The sequence below is a fragment of the Lepus europaeus genome, chromosome 12 (assembly GCF_033115175.1).
Source record: "Lepus europaeus isolate LE1 chromosome 12, mLepTim1.pri, whole genome shotgun sequence".
Lineage (NCBI taxonomy): Eukaryota > Metazoa > Chordata > Mammalia > Lagomorpha > Leporidae > Lepus > Lepus europaeus.
This window is the reverse complement of record NC_084838.1, coordinates 14,839,333-14,862,392: the sequence shown is the minus strand read 5'-3', so window position 1 is coordinate 14,862,392 and position 23,060 is coordinate 14,839,333.

Here is a 23,060-nt window from a genome sequence, read left to right as displayed (position 1 = left end):
AACAACAATGAATAATCAGTATATTGAGTAGAGATTGGAGGGATACTATTGTCTTCACTGCTATGATGTTTAACAGATCAAAGAAAAAGAAAATTCTAAATGCTAAGTAAATGCCTGAGCTTAAAGCTTAAGAAAAAGAAGCAGCGGTCACATGATAATATGGTTAACTGCCACAGAAAGCATGGGAATTGAATGTGGTGTGTATATTGGAAGGATAGGATTTGAGATTCAGTGTTACTATGTTTTAGGAAAAAAAATCAGTAAAGTCTGGTGGGAAATCAGAGGCTGTTTGCTTTATTATTTGTATACAATAAAATATATTGGGAAGAAAAATTGATCCTCATTCATTTTCTCATTTGCATTTTATTTCTCTACACTCAGCTTTCCTGGCTGAGGCTTGCTCCATCAATGTTTATGTGTAATGGGCTGATATTCTCATCTTTCTTGCTTTTCAATAATTATAGGTCTCCCCAGGAAAGTGCCTTTAGAGAAGAATATTACAAAGGTTTTAAAGATTTTATTATAAAACATTCAGCCCTTCCACAAGTATTAGTTTTAAGGAATGCTTTGTAGCCATTGCAGGTAGAGCAGCTATTGATCCCTTTACAAAGGGAAGACTGTACACTCACATGAGTGCTGTACTTTGGTACCGCTTAAACTGATATACTAATGTTGTGAAGGAAAATGATCATTGTTCCTGTTGAAGGGCCTCTTATCCTCACTAATGGTGAATGAGTGAACTTTAAGCTATGGTCTATGGTTATTAAAAGTTTCACCATGCTTTTTTTATATATTCTTTTTTTTCTATTTTAATTTTATTTTATTTTAATTTTTTTGACAGGCAGAGTTAGATAGTGAGAGAGAGAGACAGAGAGAAAGGTCTTCCTTCCGTTAGTTCACTCCCCTAATGGCCGCCACGGCCAGCGCTGTGCCAATCCGAAGCCAGGAGCCAGGTGCCTCATCCTGGTCTCCCATGCAGGTGCAAGGCCCAAGCACTTGGGCCATCCTCCACTGCCCTCCTGAGTCACAGCAGAGAGCTGGACTAGAAGAGGAGCAACCAGGATCAGAACCTGGCACCCAAATGGGATGCCAATGCCACAGGCGGAGGATTAACCAAGTGAGCCACGGCGCCGGCCCCCTCACTTTGCTTTTAATAGTCACATTGGAGGCTGTAATAAACTCCAATTGCTGCGAAGTTTGCTCAGGAGACAACTGCCAAATTTATTAAATAAACAGCCCTCCAAACGTCTCTTGATTCAGTCTCACCTTTCTATCACCTCTGCCTTAGCCACCATCTCTTTTGAAAGACTCATACTGAAACAGCTAACTGGTATGCATCTCTCCTGCTTGTTTATTCCTTGCTATAGTTTAGTGTTTCCTCCATTGCCTGCCAAAGAGAGTCCAACCTGCAGCACACAGCACATAAATCTCCATTCTTAAACATTCTTAAAGACTTTTTCTTTTAACTTGCTCCTACACTAACCTTATAAACAAGTCTAACAAATCAGTGATCATAGCTTAGCTCATTCAATGGGGCAAAATCGTTTATGGTATGTCTCTCTAGGCAGTTCTAAATCTAGTGCATGGTGGGAGTTTTAGAGCCAGACGAATCTCAGCTTTAGTATTTGTTGCTTCACTTGGTGAATGGTCTTGAGAAAATCATTAAACTTCTGGAATTTTCTGTTCTAAAATGAATAAGAATAAAACAGATGTAAAGGGCAAGGCACAGTAATAGCATAGTAGAAAAGATTATGTAGACTACACAGCATAATGGCAAGGGATATAATGCCAGATGCAAACATTGTAGATTTGAAGATTTTTATTTACTTATTTTCATTTTAATTTTATTTGAAATGCTGAGAGATGGAGAGACAGAAAAAAAAAAAAAAAAACACAGGGAGAGATCTTTTATCTGCTCACTCACTCCCCAAATGGCCACAACAACCAGGACTGGACCATGCCAAAGTCAGGAACTAGAACTCCATCTGGTGTTCCTATATCAATGTGAGAAACTCAAGCTCCTGTGCCATCGTTTGCTGCCTCCCAGGATGTGCATCTGGAAGCTAGATCAAAAGCAGGGGAGCTGAGACTCAAACTAGACACTCTAATACAAAATGTGGGTGTGTGCAAAATGATGAGTAAAGCTGATACCCCAAGTGCCTGCCCTGAGTCTAGGTTTTAGGATCTGAATCTCAGTTTTCTAATCTGTAAAACAGAGATAATGAAATGGGCCTCACTGGGATGGTAGGATAAAATGTCATCCTTGATGTATAGAGCTAGTACAATGTCTAGCATAAAACTGATATCTCAGAAAATGGTAAATATTATTGCTCTAAAGAATAGCACTAAAATCGTTATGAAACTGTATTCCAACCTCAGCATTGGTAAGTAAGCTAAAGGCAAAGTCTGTGGGCCATTTAGTCACGTACTTTATTTAATGAGCACTCTTTTAAATTGCCATGTGTTCTGCCTATAGGTCCAGGTAGAGACACATAAATCTGAATATTATAGCCATTCCTCACAGGGAGCTCCCAATCTAGAAGGAAGATCTTCAAAAAAGAATACAATACTTTCATGTGAGAAAAGATAAAATGCTGCTCTAGAAATATAAAGTAAAATTATCTGTATTAATGAAAGTTTCTGGGATATGTTGATGATGTGAGCTGATATCCCAAAAGACAAAGATTGGAGAAGAACCTTCTAGAAACAGAAATAATTTGAGCACAGACATTGGAAAGAGAAAGATCTAGAAAATGCTTGAGCACAGACTAAAACCGGGGAATGGGATGCCATAGGACTGGGAAAGTATATGAGCAGCAGATGAGAACTTCTGAGGTCATGGGAAATCACTGAATATTTTTGAACAGTGCACAAAACTGGTCAGAGAAATGATTGGAAAGTTGAATCTCAAAGAAAGGATGGAAGGAGATAACAAATTGAGGTATGCAGACCGGTTAGAAGGCAGCTATAGTAACCTCGGTAAGTGACTAAGGGAACAAGGTGCTTACAGTGGATATTAAAAGAAAAGTCCAGATGTGAGAAAAGCTGCCACTGTTCTAAAGGAAAAAAAAAATTTAGTGAATCATTACTATGTGGGGAACACTGTTCTTTTGATTAGTTATTGCTAAGCTCTGGCTTATAAACCCAACAATTATTATGATGTTTACACAAGAAAAGTTTGTCTCATCAAAAGCAAATTTTCTTAGCAAATACAGACAAGAGAATTTTATAAACATGCATTGGGAGATGTCGGAATCAAGATTAGGATATAGATTGATTTGGATCTACAGTCCTTGGCTTTGCATGCCCGAGATATACCATACTGCCTCCTGAAAAGACAAGTGCTGGAGCACTAAACTCTAATGATGAGACAAGAGCATCAAGTCTCATGTATCAGTGTGATAGAGACAAATCCCTACAAATCATTGAGGATGACATCATGCAAACCTAGTGAGACATATAATGGGGTTTTTGGGCAATACAAACTCTTGAAGAAGTTGGAGAGATTGAGAAACATGAATAAGGGAAAGATAGCTGTTGTAAAGAACAGACAAGCAAACATGGTGGCTGGGACAGAGCTTGTGATACATTAAGTTAACTCTGCTTGGGATGCCCACATATCATATTTTAGTGCCGATTCAAGTCCTGGCTACTCTGCTTCTGATCTACTTTCCTGCTAATGAGCCTGGGAAAGCTGTAGATGATGGCCCAAGTCCTTGGATCCTTTTCATCCTTTTGGGAGACCTGGATAGAGATACTAGCTCTTGGCTTCATCCTAGCCTAGACTCTTCTGTTGCAGGCATTTGCAGGGTAAACCAGCAGATCAAAGATCTGCTCTCATTCTCTCTGTCTTTTGTTTTAAAGTTTTTTTGTTTGTTTGTTTGTTTGTTTGTTTTGAGATTTATTTGAAAGTCAGAGCGGCAGAGAGTGAAGGAGAGGCAGAAAAAAAGAGACATCTTTTATCTACAGGTTCACTCCACAAATGACTGCAGTGGCCATTGTTGGGCCATGCTGAAGCCAGGGATCAGGAGCCAGAAGCTTCATTCAAGTCTCCCACATGGGTGGTAGGGGCCCAAGCACTTGGACCATATTTCCCAGGACAGTAGTAGAGAACTGGATGGGAAGTGGAGCATCTGGGACATGAACCAGCACCCATATTAGATGCTGGCGCCACTACTGGAGGCTTTACCCACTGCACCACAACATGGATCCTCGCTCTCCCTTTTAAATAATTGTTAATAATAAAGAAAATAGGTGGCTGGAACTAAGGTATGGCATCAGGGATGCAGTGTTCTTATTAATGTGGAAGATATTGGCAATGTATTGGTAAAGGCTAAAGGCAGATTTTCAAACAATCCATTTTGTGATTTTGTGTTTAGAAGATAATTGTGCCTGTATCTTTACCTAAATCTCTAGCTCTCACTCCCTCTAGCTCTCACTCTAGCTCTCTCTCTCTGTCATGACAAGCACTCCTGGAGTGAGAGGACAGTTGGCATTTCTTTTCTACTCTTTTTGATTATAGCTAATTTTAAAAAGTAATTACTATGTCAGAAACTGTGCTAAAAGCTTTATGGTCATTTGCTTATCTAATCCTGGTGCTACTTTTAGGAGGTATATATTAATGTAATTATCACTATTACTATTATTATTATTAACCCTCTCTCAATGTGAAATTGGGGCTCATGGAGAATAAGCCAACTTCCTGGAGTTGAGATGCTTGTTGAATGGATGAATACAGAGCCCATGTACTCCTGTGATGGCTGAAGACTTCAGCTAACTTCAGTACCCCCATGCAGTAATCGTTAACCACATTGAAATACGTTATCATTCATTTACTAGTTCCTTTAATTCAACACAAAATATTTTGATGTATTTATTTGAAAGACAGTGTTACAGAGAGAAGAAAAGATCTTCCATGTGCTGGTTTACTTTCCTAATGAGCCAGGCAGATATCAGGAGGCTGGAATTCCATTTGAGTCTCCCATACAGATGGCAGGAATCTGGGAAAGCAGGTCCATTATCAAAGAGCTGGATTGGAAGTGAAGCAGCCAAGACATAAGTCAGCACTCATATGGGATGCTGACATTGCAGGCGGTGGATTTTATTTATTAAGTCACTAAGTCACAACACTGGCCCATTTTTTTTTTTAAACTTTTAATATAGAAAGAATGCTTACATGTGGTGAAAACTTAAATAATTTCAATGGCAAAATAATGAAAAGAAAGTCTCTATACAAGTCAGGTTCATAGTCCACACTCCTGAGAACACTACTGTGAACATTTTGTTGTGGATCTTTCAGAAATGTTGAAAGCACAAGTACACTTGCATGAATGTGCCCTTTATTTAATCTAATAAGAAGTTAAGGTCATTCTGAACACTGTTCTGTATGTTGATATTATTGTTGTTCCTTAAATGTGGGAAATTGCATATAAAATATTTTCAATATTTTGAATGACTACAGAATATCTTATCAAGTGGATGTAGCTGAAATAATTCAATGAGTCTGTTTTAAACATTTGAAGAACATTCTTCCCTATATGTGACCAAAAATACCTATAGAATAAATTCTTAGAATTCAAATTACTGGGTAGAAGAATTTGTTAGGCTTTAATCATGACTGAAATTGGGCTAAGACCAAATGTGTAATTGAAGTCATTAAATTTCTTTGCCCTATGCACATATCAGCAGTATATGAGAAAGCCTATTCCCCTGTTAGGGGTGAGAAAACACTTTTCTGCCAAGGGTTATTTGTATATTTGTAACATCATTCACAGGTCATGCAAAATTATCAACTTAAAAATGATGCTGTTGTAGATTTATCGAATTTTGTGTCCCGCCTGGGGTTGCCTTGGGAAGGCAAGACCAAATGATTTTGTGGACTTTTTTATTTACAGAGTGCAGGTGGGTAGTCTCCATCCATGCAATATACTTGCTACCTTATTCATTATTGGCAAAATTATACATAAAAATGGAGTTTAGTTTTAAATTTAGTTTCCTTCAATGGAGTTTGGCAATCTTTCTCAGATGTATTTTCCTGTCTACTTTGTGTAATGTCTATGTTTGCTACTTTTCTATGCCCTTTCGAGTGTCACTTTGGGCGATAGCTATTTGTTTCTTAATGATTGTTAATATTACTTTTTAAAAAGATTTATTTCATTTATTTGAAAGGCAGGATTACAGAGAGGGAGGAAGAGACAGACAGAGAAAAGAATCTTTCATCTGCTGGTTACATTCCTCAAATGGCCACAATAGCCAGGGGTGGGCCATGCTGAAACTAGGATCCAGGAGCTTCATCAATGTCCCACATGGGTGCAGGGCTACAAGTTCTTGGGTCCCTGTTACCCATGTGGGAGACCCAGAGGGAGTTAGTGGCTCCTGGCTTTTTCCTGGCCCACCGTTTACTATTGCAGCTATTTGTGGAGTGAACCAGAGGATAGAAGATCTCTGTCTCTCTCTCCCTCTGTCATTCTTTCAAATAAAAATAAATTAAACCTTAAAAATATAAGAGAAGGATTTACCTTTTGTTCCTCTGCCCATACCAAATGGCAAGTCAGTTGTCTAAGAAATTCTAGTCAATAACCCATCTTTCTCCCACAGATCTGAAATTCTACAGTAGCCCATTTTTCTCCCAATGTGCATATGGACTTATTTGGAGAATTTTTGTATTCTATAATTTGTTACTCTATTTTTTGCTATAGAAGCATAAAGCTTTAATAATTATATCTTGTTAATTCATTTTAACATCTGATGGTACCGATCTTATCTCTTTTCTCTTCTTGGTCAAAATAATCTAGAAATTTTTTATGCTTATTTTCCAGATGAATTGCCATTTTTAACATATTACAGAAGGATTCAATATCTTCTCATGTATTCAAGTATTCTTCTACAGTTCTCAGTAGGGTTATACATATGTTGAGTTCTAGGAAATTGATTTTTGCCTTTGTATGTATAAACAAGATATCTTCTTACATTAAATTCATATTAATATAGTATAATTATAACACTGAGTTTTTAACAAATATGACCGATTATCTTATAAATTAACTTACTTCTAATAATTTATCTCACTTATCTGAATTTTTAATGGTATATACCTACTTTATGAGTTGATAATAATTTTTATTTCTTTTTATACAGCATATTTTTTTCTTTCCTTTAAATGCAGTGAATAATACTTCCAGAACAATGTTAAATAATAAGCACAGTGTTTTCTTTGCCTTTTTGTTGACAATAGAAATGCTTCTACTATTTCAAAACTGTCCTTTGACATAGTCAAGGAAATTTCACTGTATTTTGTAATTTATTAAGCACTTAAAACCTAGTATAGGTAAATTGACTTTTGGAGTATTTATTGAGATAATCATAAGCTTTGGTTTTCCTTTGTATTACTGAGATATTAAAAAATATTAATGCAGCATTTAGTCTCAAATGGTCCTTTCTTTACTAGAGAAGTTCTTGTGTACTGGGTGTTGATCTGCTAATTAATCTGAAGATGGGTTCTATTTGCTAAGATTTCAACATTCAAAGATGTGAAAATCTGCATTTTTAAAAATTTTGTTCTGTCTAGTTTTAATATAAATGTTGTCTTTTACCATCATTTATTTCACTCTTAACACAAACACACATGTATACATACACACACACAAACTTGGTAGTTAATGGATAGTCTATTTTTTCCAAAGCAACAATCTGTCATTGTATTTATTAATTCTGTTGTTTCTGCCTTTAAAATCATTATTATTATTATTATTTTTTTTTGGCAGGCAGAGTGGATAGTGAGAGAGAGAGAGACAGAGAGAAAGGTCTTCCTTTTTGCCGTTGGTTCACCCTCCAATGGCTGCTGCGGCCGGCGCATCTCGCTGATCCGAAGCCAGGAGCCAGGTGCTTCTCCTGGTCTCCCATGCGGGTGCAGGGCCCAAGGACTTGGGCCATCCTCCACTGCCTTCCCGGGCCATAGCAGAGAGCTGGCCTGGAAGAGGGGCAACTGGGATAGAATCCGGTGCCCCGACCGGGACTAGAACCCAGTGTGCCAGCACCGCAAGGTGGAGGATTAGCCTGTTAAGCCATGGCGCTGGCCAAAATCATTAATTTTTGTTTTCACTTGTTATTTCCCAACTTTTGTTTTCCTTATATTTATTTTGTTTTTCATTTCCTAACCTTTTAGATGGACTATTAATTCGTTTATTTTCTTTTTCATTTTATTTATTGATTGATTAATTTTTTGAACAGGCAGAGTTAGACAGTGAGAGAGAGAGAGACAGAGAGAAAAGTCTTCCTTCCATTGGTTCACTCCTCAAATGGCCGCTATTGCCGGCATGCTGCGCCAATTCGAAGCCAGGAGTCAGGTGCCTCTTCCTGGTCTCCCATGCTGGCGCCACAGGTAGAGGGTTAGCCAAGTGAGCCACAGTGCCAGCCAATTCATTTATTTTCATGCTTTTCATGTAATAATGTATCTAAAGCCATGAATTATTCTCTGAGTAGAATTATAGCTCCATTATATAAGGCCTGATGTATGGAATATTCATTATTGTTGTTTTCTAGATATTCAGCAATTTTAGTTGTGCTCTTCTTTTTGTTCTGGGGGTAATTTAGATGGTGAGATGAGTGGAGTTTCTGAACTTATCCTGAGAATCCCATTTTGATTCTATTGTGATCAGAAATATGATCTTTCAATTTCAATTTTTATCAATTTTAAACTGTTAATAATAAAAAAAACAAGATTTGAGATAGCAAATATTCCAAGGGCACTGTACAGAATATGCATTTTCTTGTTCTGTGGTGTAGAATTAATAATATCTGATGGATTATCTATGTTATTATGCTAATATTCCCTCACATAGTTTTTTTCTTCTGCTTGATGTGTCTTTGAGTTGAGAGCTTCATATGAAAGATCTGTCAATGTTATTTTTCTGTGTTAGTTTTTACATTTTGTATGTTTTTTTCTTAAGACCAATGCAGTGATATTAGAAACATGAAAACAGATGGCAGTGAGATCTCTGTTGTTATATCACTAGATACTACCACTCTTACTGAATCATTTTATTCTGATTTTAATTTTATGTTAAAATTCTTCACTTCTTTAAAAAATATCTCTACTTTGTATTTTGTAAATTTCAAAGACTGTGCCTATGAAGCTTCTAACTCCCATTTCATTTTATGAATCAATATTATTTTTAAAAATAAGTTAATTCCTTTCATAATAATTAAATAACAATGATGGTTGTTTTGTTTTAGTTCTAGCATTTTATCTTGAGTTAATTTCTGATTTTTGTGCCACTGGGTTTTCTGTGTTTTGTTTATGAGCAGGTGCTTCTTTGGTTTATTTTTCTGGTTTCCTTCTAATAATCCAAAAGATTCTGCAACAATAAAAATACAACCCTATTTATTACATTCACAGTCATTAATGTTATGTCAAAATGGGATTTTCTTGTTTTATCAAATATGTTACACTTGTAGAATCTTCCACCACAGTGGAGAAAAAATGCCAAACATGTGCAAACATACACCCTCACACTCATACACACTTCTACCTCCCATGTTCTCATCTCCAGTTTTTGTTATTTTCATCTTCAGATGTGCTTTCATAATCTATAACACTAAACATTTTCACAGTAACCGAAATTAAAACCATTCTTTAACCTTAATTCTAAATTAAAATACATACAGTGCATAAGATCTCTGTTACCATAGTTCCTTCATTTTTATGCACTTTGTTTTGCTTCATTTCTTGGTTGACTGGATTTTATGACCACATCTTTTTTCATGAAAGGTTCATGGGTGACATTTATTCTGAGTTCTACCATGTATAAAAATGGCTTTTGGTTGCATTTATTATTGAACACCAATTTGTTATTGTATAAAATCCTTGGGTCACACTTCCTTTACTTGGGATCAAGGTAGACATTCTTTGTATACATTGATTCACTGTCTACTGGCAATGAATGTTGCCTAGGGAAAAAATACAAAGCCAGCCTATTCCTCATCCCCTTGCTGCAGGGGATAGTATGTGTGCGTGCATGAGTGCACCTGTATGTTGGGGGTAGGGAGTCTAATTGTTTTTAGAAGTCATTCTCCATCCTGGAAGCTTAATAACCTATACAGCTATGTCTAACATTTGACATGTTTTTGTTTAGATGCTGGTTTGTTTCTGAGATGTGATAGATCCTTTCACTTCATGTTTAACAAGCTCTTCTTTAGTTCCATAATTTTTCTGTTACATTATAAAATATAATTTTCTGCCTAATGTGTTCTCTCTTCAGGAACTTTATTCATATGTTTCTTTTTTCTTTTTCTATATTTTATAGCTATGTTTTTCCTGATCACTTTTATTCTGTTTCTTTTTCATACTATTTTGTCTTTTTCTATACCTGTTCATGAATACACTATTTTGCTGTTCAGTAAAGTTTTTACTCTTTTTATTCTTCTCACACTTATTTGAGAAATGATGGTGGTGGAAAGGGATTCCCATCTGCTGGTTCACTTCCCAAGTGAACAGCAACAGGGCCTGGGTCAGACTGAAACCAGGAGTCTGGAACTCAATCCAAATCTCCTATTGAGTGACAGGAACCCAAATACTTAAGCCATCACCTGCTATCTCCTAAAGGTGCATTAGTAGGAAGATGAAATCAGAAGTGTAGCCAGGAAACCACCTCAATCATTCTTATATGAGATGTATTTTATCCACTAGGCTAAATGACCACTTGTCTAATTTCTCTAGTGGTTTTATGTTCTAATCTAATGTCTTTAAAAATTAATCCAGTTTATTTTTTATCTCTATATGCTATCTTGGTATTTTCCTCTTTTATATTGCTTTACGGACTTCTTTCTTTACTGAGGTTATTTTTCCTTTCACACAATGAGATTAATTTTTCCTTCTTTTTTTTTTTCTTTTTTTAGCTATGGCCTCATTTTCTCTTCTGATTGTACATTCTTTACTTTTCTTGTACCTGACTTCAGTGATGCGTTTTTCTCTGGGCATTGGATAAAGGTGTTTGCAATGCACATGTTTCTGTATGTTGCTGAAAATGGATGACATATTTCTTTCTCATAGTTTGATGGTTACTGAGCCTGTGATTAACTAGAGTGGCTATTTAAACAGAAAAATAATGCTTGCTTGTGAATTCCAGACACTGGACTTAAGAACAGCAAGTTGAAGTTGCAAAGTATCTGGTCCTCCCTGATCAGTATCACTGGAGGTTTGAATTTGTTGGTGGAATAGAAGGGGGCACAGCCTCTGGGTTGAGTGTGCTTCCTCATGATTAATAAACACTGAAATCTGAACTCTCTTAACGTAATATTTTGTCTCTTTCAGATCTTAGGCAAATAACATTTTGTAGCTGTTTAGTTTTGCAGAACATCCTGCTATTCCCTTCTCAAGAGAAAGTCAAGACATCAAGCCAGGATCTCAAGGAATTGCCCTGACATCTGAGCTACCTGTTAGACTGGTAACCAGCTTCAGCACCTGACTCAGCAGCGTAGCCTCCCCTTTGTACCCTCCAAACCATCCTTTACTAGTTTTTGATATCCCAAATTCTATCTATCATCTTCATCTTTAGGTGTATTAAGCTGTCTTTTATCCTTAAGCCCAGTCCTTGTTATTCTGATAAGGACTGGACTTTTGGTAATGTTGCCACATGTATACATAGATACAATACTAGATCCTATTATTTTATCAATGATTTTTGAAGACAGGCTTTAGGGATAGCTATTTGCTTTGTGTGAACAGAGTTGAACAGTTTCCAATTTCTGGGATATTGACTCAAAATCCTTTCTCTCCATATTTACTATGTCTCTTTCTTAGGGGCATTTAGCATCTTAGTGCTCAATTTCTCTGTTCCTATAAGAACAAGTATCTTGAGCCTCCCTGGAAAGGGAGGCAGGGATCTGGATATCCAACTTGTTAGCTGGAAGAGAGCCGTGAAGAAGCTAATCCACACTGAGGAAGAAGTAGATTTATTATGGCACTGAGATTTTTGGATTATTACAACCTACCTCAATGGTCACTCAACAAGTCATTTTTTACAATTCTACTAATATTAAAATATTTAGCTCAGATTTGAGTTTTGGAAGGTGAGAGCAGGAAGAAAAGAAACTACAAGCACCTGCAATCTGCTTCTTATTTAAAAAGTCCTCTTTATCTCCAGAATGAACTATAGAAATTTGTATTAAATAAAAGTTTACCTGTAGTGTGTGCTTCAGAGAATTCAGAACTGTGTGTGACCTGAAACTACAATTGATTATGAACCTGAGGATATTATTAATTACAAGTGAGATCAATAAAAAGAAAATTTTTGAGGTATTACCAAATATGTATCTGTTTTCTCCTCATCAGTTATTTATGTTGACCATTTTATAGAAAATTGAGGTTTCTTAGACATTTGAGACACAAAACTCAAAACTATACATTTATTTTGTTAATTTATTTCCCAAATATATTGTACCTCACCTGCTTCAATCATTTTGCTATCATTAAAGAGTGGAAATAGCAAAAATAAAAAAAAACTATTATACATTTAATTAAGAGCTAGAAATTCAAACTGTCTGACCCAGCCCAGTGTTCACTCTTTAGGCTATGCTTTCTCTTAGCCTAAAAATATGATACAATCTCAAGGGGGAGTTCTTTGGTCAATCCAACTCCATACTTACGTCAAAAATCAAATGTTGTAATTCAAGAATTATGGTCAAACACTGAGGGTTCTTTAGAGTTTACAAAGTACTGCCTAGACAGATATTTACGGTAGTCAAAATGTAGACTGCTTGTGACAGACAGTGATTTGTGGTGTCAAGGGGAACGCCTCATGTTGGCTGACTGTGGGTATGAATGTCACCTCTATAGTGCACCAGCTGCGGGAACCTGGGCAATTTATTTCCTATCCCTGAGCAGCAGGCTATGGTTATTTGTGATTAAAAAGTAAATTCTACCTTTAAAATGCATGGAAAACTTGCTGGCACAAATAACATATTCCAGATAGCTGCAATAATTGTAATAGTAACCATGTATACTGGAGAAATTTTCTTGAGGGTGTTGGGATCTAGCGATGGCTTATGAAGCTTTGCATAACCACACAGTTTACTATATCTGCCTCAGTTTCACCATTTCCTTTCTAGGCTCTGGAAAATATGTACAAAAACAGGATTAAAGTATCTTTCTCCATACCTAATACAAACCTTCCACAATAGGAAAGTAATAGGCAGTTGCTTAATGCAAATTAAGTAGTCCTGACTCAGTTTCATACTCTAAAGTAAATAAAGAACCAGTTTGTTTCCAACAAGGATGGCCTAAAGATAAACTTCGGATTTGTATTAAGCTAGCTTTCCATACCATCATCCAGGTATTTGTATTAATAAATATTGAATATGATTCTACCTTAATATAATTAATTTTGTGAAAACATCTACTAAGTATTTGAAAATATTAATGTTTTTAAACAATTTTTATATTTCTGATAAAAATATGAGTTCATTACAGAAATACTTACAAATATGAAGCAGAAAACAAAAATAACCTTTCACTAATCATAAATATACCACTTTACTGAAAGATGTTGCATTTTTAAAGCATACATATATATGTTTGTGTGTAGATAATATATGTCTTTAAAATGTTTAGTATTATCAAGGGTGGTGAATTTTTTAAAGAAATTTTAGTTAGTTGAAAGGCAGAGTTACAGAGAGAGAGAGAGAGAGAGAGAGAAAAGAGAGTGAGAATTTTCCCTCTACTGATTCAGTCCACAAATGCCTGCAATGGGTGGGTGTGAGCGGGCCCAAAGCCAGGAGACATGGATCTCCCATGTGTAGGCAGGAGCCCAAAGACTTAAGTCACCCTCGGCTGCTTTCACAGGTTCATTAATAGGAAGCTGGATCTGACGTGGAATATCCAGACTCAAACCAGCACACACATGAGATGCCAGCAATGCAAACAGTGGCTTAACTCACTGCGCCACAGCTCTGGCCCCTGGTGAACATTTTTTTAAAGATGTATAATCTTATTTTGCCCACCTCTACAGAATAAAAACAACTAAAGAAATTGTTTGCCAAATAGGAAATTATTCTTTGAAAAGCAAGCCTTTAGCTTTAATGAACACACACAAAGGAAATTGTTTCTATGCTGATAGCCCTTTTGGAATCCCTAAAAGTGTTTCAAAAATATTGCCTTTAAAGTAGGTGATACATTCTCCATCTCCATAAAGTCTTATTTCTACCTTTAATTTTTTAGAAAATCTTTTTACTTATAGATAACACAAAGTTGTGTTTCAGACCAACTTGAAATAGTGGAGTATAATAAGGTTTACCCGTGTTTAATTCATCTTCTGCAAGCATGTGTTCTTCCTGATAAAATCACCTTGGGATGCAAAAACAAAACAGTAACAGTTAAAATATGCAACAGCTAGCTCTAAGCATACCTTAAGAAATCAATGAGATAGCATTAAAGCTTTAAATCTTGCCCTGAAACTAGGAAGTAGGTGGATTGTGTTCCAGTTTGCATAAACAATTCCAATTCCAATGCCCCACAGCCTCTAGGTCTCTCAAGGTACAATATAAGTTCTATCAACAAGAGTTTTTCAGCAGAGGTGCTCAGACAGTATACCAGGCAGGTATAGCCCAAATCTGAATGACACTTTAACTTGGTACAGATTGAGCACCAGGTTTATGTTCAATAGAACATCTGGCCCAAAGCACCATAGTTGATGGGGAATCTAGACACCGAGGGTACTAGCCTAAACTTGAGCGATGCTTAGAACAACTGAGGAATGGGCAAAAAAGACAAATGAGGCTTATGGGGAGAACAGTAAGTTTATGTGAATAAAGAAGAAGAGCAAATAATTTTGGAGCATAAATAAGAGATTTACCCAATCACGTCCTCATGTCTGACTTGTATCCTGCAAATGTGTATATCTTTTTTCTTGTAAGGCATATTTCCATGTTACATTAATATGCCCTACTTCTTAAAACTGAAGATAAATCATTTGAGGTAAAGACTTAGCTGTTGGCCAGCACGGCGACTGACTAGGCTAATCCTCCACCTGAGGCACTGGCACCCTAGGTTCTAGTACCACCGGTTGGGGCGCCGGATTCTGTCCCGGTTGCTCCTCTTCCAGTCCAGCTCTCTGCTGTGGCCCAGGAAGGCAGTGGAGGATGGCCCAAGTCCTTGGGCCCTGTACCCGCATGGGGGACCAGGAAGAAGCACCTGGCTTCTGGCTTCAGATTGGCGCAGTGCCGGCCGTAGCGGCCATTTGGAGGGTGAACCAACGGAAGGAAGACCTTTCTCTCTCTCTCTCTCTCTCTCTCTCTCTCTCTCTCACTGTCTAACTCTGCCTGTCAAAAAAAAAAAAAAAAAAAAGACTTAGCTGTTGTATCCCCAGAATATAGAAAAATGTCCATACATGACTAATAATTAATGCTCATCAAATGAACACATGAATGAATGAAGCTAAGATACAGAACCCCTTTATCTCAGAATAGCTTTTTTAAGCCTTATTAAAGGGAAAAAAGCTGATAGGATTAAGAAATGTTGGACAGAGCCAGGTCTGAGTATCAGGCTGCATTCTATCATAATGAGAAGCAATCTGAAAAATCAAAGGTTTTGTTTGTTTTAACTTATCAGGCCTGGTCTTTGTGAAGTAGTCCTGGGTCTGTAGGGAAGAGGATGATTTTCCTTAAATAAGTGTGTTAATTAAGTTCAATGAAGGTTACTTACAGCTTTTTTTGCATTTTAAGCATCTGAGGTATCTTATACCTTTGAGAGCATGAGAATTGGAAGCCAACAATAAGAAAGCACAGTGTTTGCCATAAAGTCAATGCAGAATGGTGTCAGAGGACATGCCTGTGTTTCAGGAATACTGGGGGAGCTAGTCCTGGACACATTGCATAGTTCCTACAACATTCAGGTAAGTTTCTTTCCTCTGGCTATTTCTCACAGAAGATTGCCACTGAGCAGATACACATGCTCCCTGCAACTCTCTACCACTTCACTTAATTCTCATGTAACAGTACAATGAGTATTCTGATGATTGTATGTGAGGGAGCAAGTGATCTTTCCTTTCTGGGACCTGACTACTTGCAACGTAATGGGCCTGTTCTCTCGCTGGCATGCCATAAGCTTGGGATGGAAGCTTAGTCCTCAGGGAGATTTCTTGTGGCTATCCAGGGATATCTAATGATTGTGTGGGTATATCCGTAGTTCTGAGATGTAGTAACAGAGAGCCTATTGTGGAGAAATGTGAACCACATCCCCCAACTTCTCATTTATCCGTGCAACAGGTGATACATAGATCCTCAACTGTTCGTCCACTCTTAATCTCCACTGGCTTAACATGCAGGTAACCTTTTGCCCCTGAAACCAATGTCAAAGGTGCCACATGACCTCACAGTGCCTAGGAATCCTCATCACAGAATGAATACACCAATGCAGGTGATCTCTGGAGTGTGAAGTGAAGTGAAGAATTTACACAATGCATGGAGAAGAGGGTAGCTGCATCAGAGGTACTCATGACCACCTTGACAACACTTAGAAGTTGTTGTCTTGTGTTATTAATGATTATTACAGGAAAATGAAAAATTACAATTGATGAAGAGAAAAGGTATATATGGTGAAGTCCAAAAGAAACTAGGTACAACCTTCCAGGTGTCTTCTCCTGGTGGTATTTCATGGTCACCCTTAGTTCTGCCAGCAACAGTGTGAAAATACTGCCACCTGGGGAAGTTCACCTGAGCCTTGGTGTGCAGGTGTTTATTGGACATACAACATCACTCTGACCAACATCAGCTACTCCACGTCCCAGACAAAAAACAAGTATTCAAGCTAAATCACGCTTGTTAGCAGTATCAAGAAATCATCTGATTAAAATGGCATGGCATGAAACATGACTCCAGGCTTGCAAAATATTCATAAAGCAAGACTCCAGGCATGCAAAGTACTCTCATCAGAGACTACTCCAAAGACTCAGAACACATCTCCCAGGAGTTCACCAAAAACGAGTTCTGAAGACAGACTTTCCTTGGGAATGAGCATGGTTTAAGCAGCCTGGGTCTGTTGGATTAATGCTTTTTTACAAATGCCCAAATAGAAATTATTGTTCTATGGGGTTAAGTTTTTTAATATAATGGAAAAGTACTGATATAAACTAAAGGATCTGTATTTCAACCAGAAGATTGCCACACTCAAACATGTTGTGGAAACTTCCTGATTAGAAAGATTGCTCCCACCTTTTTTCTTTGTGTTGAGGCATCAAACCATTCAAGTGCAGTAGTAGGCACATAGTAGGTGTGTACTATTTACTAGATGAAAGAAGGAATAACTGGTTTTAATAACATAAGTTTTGGCATTAGAGCTCATGTGAATCTTGTTCTTTAAAGTCTGAAGGCCCAAATACTTTCTGAGACTGTTTTTTCTTCTATAAAATCATGACAATTGCATATATTTCTTTTGGTCTTTTTGAGAATTACAGATATGGGCCTAGACCTCAGTGTGAGGAAGCAGAGTAAAAAAAAAAAAATGGTGTTGTTTCCTGAGACACAGTTAAAAGTTAATCCACTCAAGGGAGGCCCACTGCTCACCTCTGACTTTATCCCTCATACACTGAATTGGCATGAAAAGAAATCACAGAAAGTTTCAGAAGAGGGTATGATCACGCTGGAACTCTGTGAGAAATGCGCTGCAACCCAAATGTGAGGCATCTTCTAATACAGTTGAATTCTTGCATTTTTACACAGCATGTTTCCACCCATTTTCTTATCAGATGTCTAAAAAGGACATAGTAAGGCTTCAAAAAGTTACTTTTTAATCAGTTTATTAGAGAGTTGCATGCACAAAAAATCATTGTATGGCAGCAAATCCCAGCTGCTGTGACAGGTTCCTTGCAAGTGACAGATTTAGGTCACGGTCATTAATGAACTTGCAGATTGATGTTGCCAGCCTGATGATCACAGAAGATGGCAAATTCCCTTTGCATGGGGACAGAGGGAGAAAGATTTGTCACACTCGATCATCCTGCCCATCCATTGACCTGGCCCAGGCAGCATCCTGAACCAGATGCTTCTGGGGAAAGAATGTTAATATCTGCCCATTCATTGAGTAGAGCCTTGGAATGGCTGTCTTCTCTGTCATTGACTAACTGTGTGACCCCAGCTGAATCTCTTTACTGCTCTGAACCTCTTAAGAGAAGGAAATAACAACTGGATACTCCATTTTATTATTCAACAAATGCTTTCCAAGCCCATGACCAATTCCAGGTGCTGTGCTTATATGAAGGATACAGCAAAGTTCAAGATAAACGTGATTTTTATCCTAATATTAATATATTACCTGCTTCATGTGTTTATACATAATGGATACTTGTTTGTTTCACAATATATAAGTGTAGTATTTTTGTCTTTTTCAAATTATATTCTATCTGGTTCTGAATTGTACCTTGCTTGATTAGCAGAATGATCATTGTGCTCAATACAGTTCTTTTGAACCCTTGGATGCTACTTTAGTCCTGCATTTATATGGTCCCAGAGAAATGAGGTAGAGACCTGGTCCTTGGTCTCTATTAGCCATTATCTGAAGATACACTTGTGTTATTTTGAACATGTTGCTTCTACTGAGGGCCACACTGAACTTTCTCATAGTATGCTCTAAATAGCTTCACAAGAATACCTAGATACAGTCCTCCTTATCACATTCCAGATGTCCATTCTGCAAAGCATCTGATCAACATTTGCATCAACTCATTTACCCATATTGAAGCAAGGTGTTGGAACTCCAGCCATCCATTCTCAGGAAATCTAAACCACTATGCCATCACTCCAAGAGCAAGTTCTTTCTTCTGATTAAAGCATTTGTCTCTCTCCACTTGGCTTCTACCTGTCTCCACAGTGACTACAGTCTAATTCTTTAATTGTCTGCTACAATTCATTTTGTAGAAATTTCATAACAAATTACAACAGTCTGGGGGTGGGGTGTTAAACAACAGAAATGTATGTCCTCGCAGTTTTGGTGTCTTGTGAGGTCTCTCTCATTGGCCCACAAACATCCATCCTCTCAATACATCCTCACAAGATCGTTCCTCTATGAAAACACATTCCTTGTGACTCTGAGTCCAAATTGCCTTTACTCATAAAGACACCAGTCAATCGCTTCTCGGCCTTTTGGCTAAGATCAAGTGTAAGACACCAGTCAAATTGCATTAAAGCCCACCCTAATAGCCATCCTTTGCTTAAGCACTGTGGGGAAATTAGTTACATGATGGTGCCCAGGGGAAGTAAGGTGGGCGGAATCCAAAGTTGTTTACCACTAAAACTAATTGGCTGTGCAACATCAGGGGAGGTAACAAAACTAGTAACAAGTGTATAGACATAGGGCTAGTCCTATAGAAAGCCCCCCGTAAGGTGATTTTTTAAGTGATTGGTTGGTCCTTAGCCCTGCCCCAATGACTCTGCAGTTTTGTGCTATAAAAGGTTCTGTTACGCAGGAAGTAAACGAGTCCTTGCTAGACTTGGCTCCCCGCTGCGTCTGATTGTCTCCGGGATCAGGAGGCTGGGGAACGGGCGAGCGGCGCACTTACCTTTCCTCGGACCCAGTCCATCCTTGCACGGGTGGACTAAGACCCAGCAAAGCACCTCTTTAAAGGCCTAAATTAAATCATTATGTTCTGGGGCCAAGTGCTGTGCCGTATCAGGTAAAGTCACCACCTGTGGTACCGGGATATATATGGGCACAGGTCCAAGTCCCAGATACTCTACTTCCAATCTAGCTCCCTGCTTATGTGCCAAGAAATGCAGTGGAATATGGCCCAGGTACTTGGGCCCCTGCACCCAAATGAAAGACCCAGAACAAGCTCCTGGTCCCTGGCTCCTGGTTTCTGATTAGCCCAGTTTCAGCCACTGTGGCCATTTGGAGAGTGAACCAGTGGACGAATGTTCTCTCTCTCTCTCTCTCTCTCTCTCTATCTATCTATCTTTCTCTCACTACCTTTAGGATAAAATAAATAAATCTTTTTTAAAAAATGAAATCATCATGTTCTGAAGTCTGATGGTTAGGATTTCAGACATGTGAATTTGAGGGGTGGGAACACAAGTCAGCATATAACATACACCTATATACTGCTGCATGAATGCTATTCTCCTAGATTAAGGTGAGAATAGTACCCATGAAAGTGTTCAGTGGGGCCATTCTACTAATTCCTAGATGAATTTGTTTGAATGGTGGTCTCTAAAACTAGAATAGCTTCAGAAGAGGTTGGTCATTCTGAAAGTTTGAGAAAAGCTCTTGCAGGACAAATGCTGCATTTTTTGTGCATTTTTCCTGTGTATGGATACACAGAAAGAATCTACCATGATGGATGGTTACCTCCTTGTTTATTATGAGCCTTTATTCAATAAAATAAAACACAGTTAATCTCTCAATCAAAATATCCTGCTTCAATAGTGATAATAATTAATAATAATAGCTATATTTATCTTATCTTTACTGTTTACTTGGTACTTTATAAGCATAATCCTCTTTAATCCTCTAATCTTAGGAAGTCATTGTAAGATCAAAACAAGAAAAGTGTGCATATAATGCACTTTTAGAGGACAAGTGGAGAAAAATCAATATTAATTTTGTTCCTATTGTATGCAAGGTGATATTATAGATATCTTAGCTCTATAGTCTCATTTAATTTTCATAGCAACCCAATGAGTTGGCTCACAATGAGTTGGCAGACAATAATTTCACATGAGGATGATGAAATCTGCCTCGGAAACATAAACTAATTTGCCAAAGGTCTCACTGCTAAGTCTTAATATAGACCAGGATTTACCCTCAGGTGCAGTTCACTGTAGAGCCTATGCTTAGTCACCATTCTAAAGAGGTGAAAGTGAATGAGATAGTTTTCTTGTATCATGACTAGGCTTACAATAACTTGAAACAAGACAAGTCCTTTGGAGTAGATCAATTACTGGGGAGGCAGTTGGTTAAGAAACAGCTGTTACAGGCTGTGGGAAGATAACTACTCAGCAAGCTTTACCTGCTTCTGAGAAGATGAAGAAAATGGTAGTGAGTGATGGAGGTAATCCAGTCAGTCAACTGCAGGGCCAGCCATAATGGTCCATGGAAAGGAGTGGCAGTGACCCTGTGACTGAGAGTCTAATAACCAACGAATACTTAAAGGATGCCCACCAAGTGAATGTTCTGAGCTGTATTACAAGAATAGGACTCAACACAATAAGGAAGGGGTGGTGATATGACCAAAATTTTTGCAAGGTCCTTTTTCTCCAGAAACACGAGAACTAGACAGAAGGTCGAGCCAACAATTCAAGACACTAGAGCAAGTATCCAATTACTGGAATACAAGAAGAGAGAAGATAGAAGAAAGACTGGATTCTGAGTACATTTTTTCATATGTCAGCATGCTTGAAATTTTGCAGCAACTGCCAGTTGCTTTTAGAATAAAATTTAGAGGGCTGGCTTCCTGGCTCAATAGGCTAATCCTCTGCCTTGCGGTGCCGGCACCCCAGGTTCTAGTCCCGGTCGGGGCGCCGGATTCTGTCCCGGTTGCCCCTCTTCCAGGCCAGCTCTCTGCTTTGGCCCGGGAGGGCAGTGGAGGATGGCCCAAGTGCTTGGGCCCTGCACCCCATGGGAAACCAGGATAAGCACCTGGCTCCTGGCTTCGGATCAGTGCGGTGCACCTGCCACAGCACGCTGGCTGTGGCGGCCATTGGAGGGTGAACCAACGGCAAAGGAAGACCCTTCTCTCTCTTTTTCTTTTTTTTTTTTCTTTCTTTTTTTTTTTTTTATTTTTGACAGGCAGAGTGGACAGTGAGAGAGAGACAGAGAGAAAGGTCTTCCTTTTGCCATTGGTTCACCCTCCAATGGCCGCTGCGGTAGCGCGCTGCGGCCGGCGCACCGCGCTGTTCCGATGGCAGGAGCCAGGTGCTTCTCCTGGTCTCCCATGGGGTGCAGAGCCCAAACACTTGGGCCATCCTTACTGCACTCCCTGGCCACAGCAGAGAGCTGGCCTGGAAGAGGGGCAACCGGGACAGGATCAATTCCCCGACCGGGACTAGAACCCGGTGTGCCGGCGCCGCAAGGCGGAGGATTAGCCTGTTGAGCCACGGCGCCGGCGGAAGACCCTTCTCTCTGTCTCTCTCTCTCACTGTCCACTCTGCCTGTAAAAAAAAAAAAAAAAAGAATCATACTAGTTGCAAGATCTTTTAGCATATTATTAAAAAATACTGCTATATCCTGCTATTACTACTTCGTTTACCCACCTCTAGTTCATTCTTTACTATCTCTTCCTCTTTGTCTCATCTCCAGAATTACTGGACCACTGTGAGAACAGTTTACTCTGCATGGAGCAATGTTCCCTTCCTCTATTCCATTTGATTCTCTAAGTATTGGGCCTTCAGGTGCTTCCCATGACCTTCCCCTCCCCATCCAACCTAAGTTAGGGATCCTCTTTGTATATTTCAATGGCTTCTTATACTTCCCTCTCCTTTATATGCATTGTATTTAAAAATTAATTCCTGGCTTCCTCTGTAAGTGCAAACTTTAAAAGTATCTGTCAAATAAGTGAATAAAATATTGAACTCCAACATCTTCAATCTCTTCTGAATAAAGACAGTATTTTCCCCAGATCTTACTTTGAGATTGAACCTGTATGTGGTAATCAAGTTCCTGCAGCTGTTGAGAAAGAAGGACTACAAGTTCTGAGAACTGGGCATATCCTGCTGGCCTCAATCACCACATCAAAATCCAGTAAAACAATTTTACCAAGTCCTTGACTTGGCAAATCTCTCTTAGCACACCAAGTTTCCACAGTGTTTGAAGGAAATAAGGAAAGGTTTGTCTATTTTTTTCCACTAATTTAGTCTGAGTATTTTCCCTTGTACCTGCCATCTGCTCACACTTAGCTTGCAGAGGACTCTCCTTCCATTTGCTTCCAATTTCCAGGTATCCCTTTTGCAAGAGGTGGAGGTTTAAGTGAAAGTTTGGTACTTTTCAGGGCTGCAATAGCAGCCTTTAATGCACCAGCACAGAACTCACTTTGCTGTTCCTGGCTGGGTTGCTAAGCAACATCTCAGCTTGCCTGGAA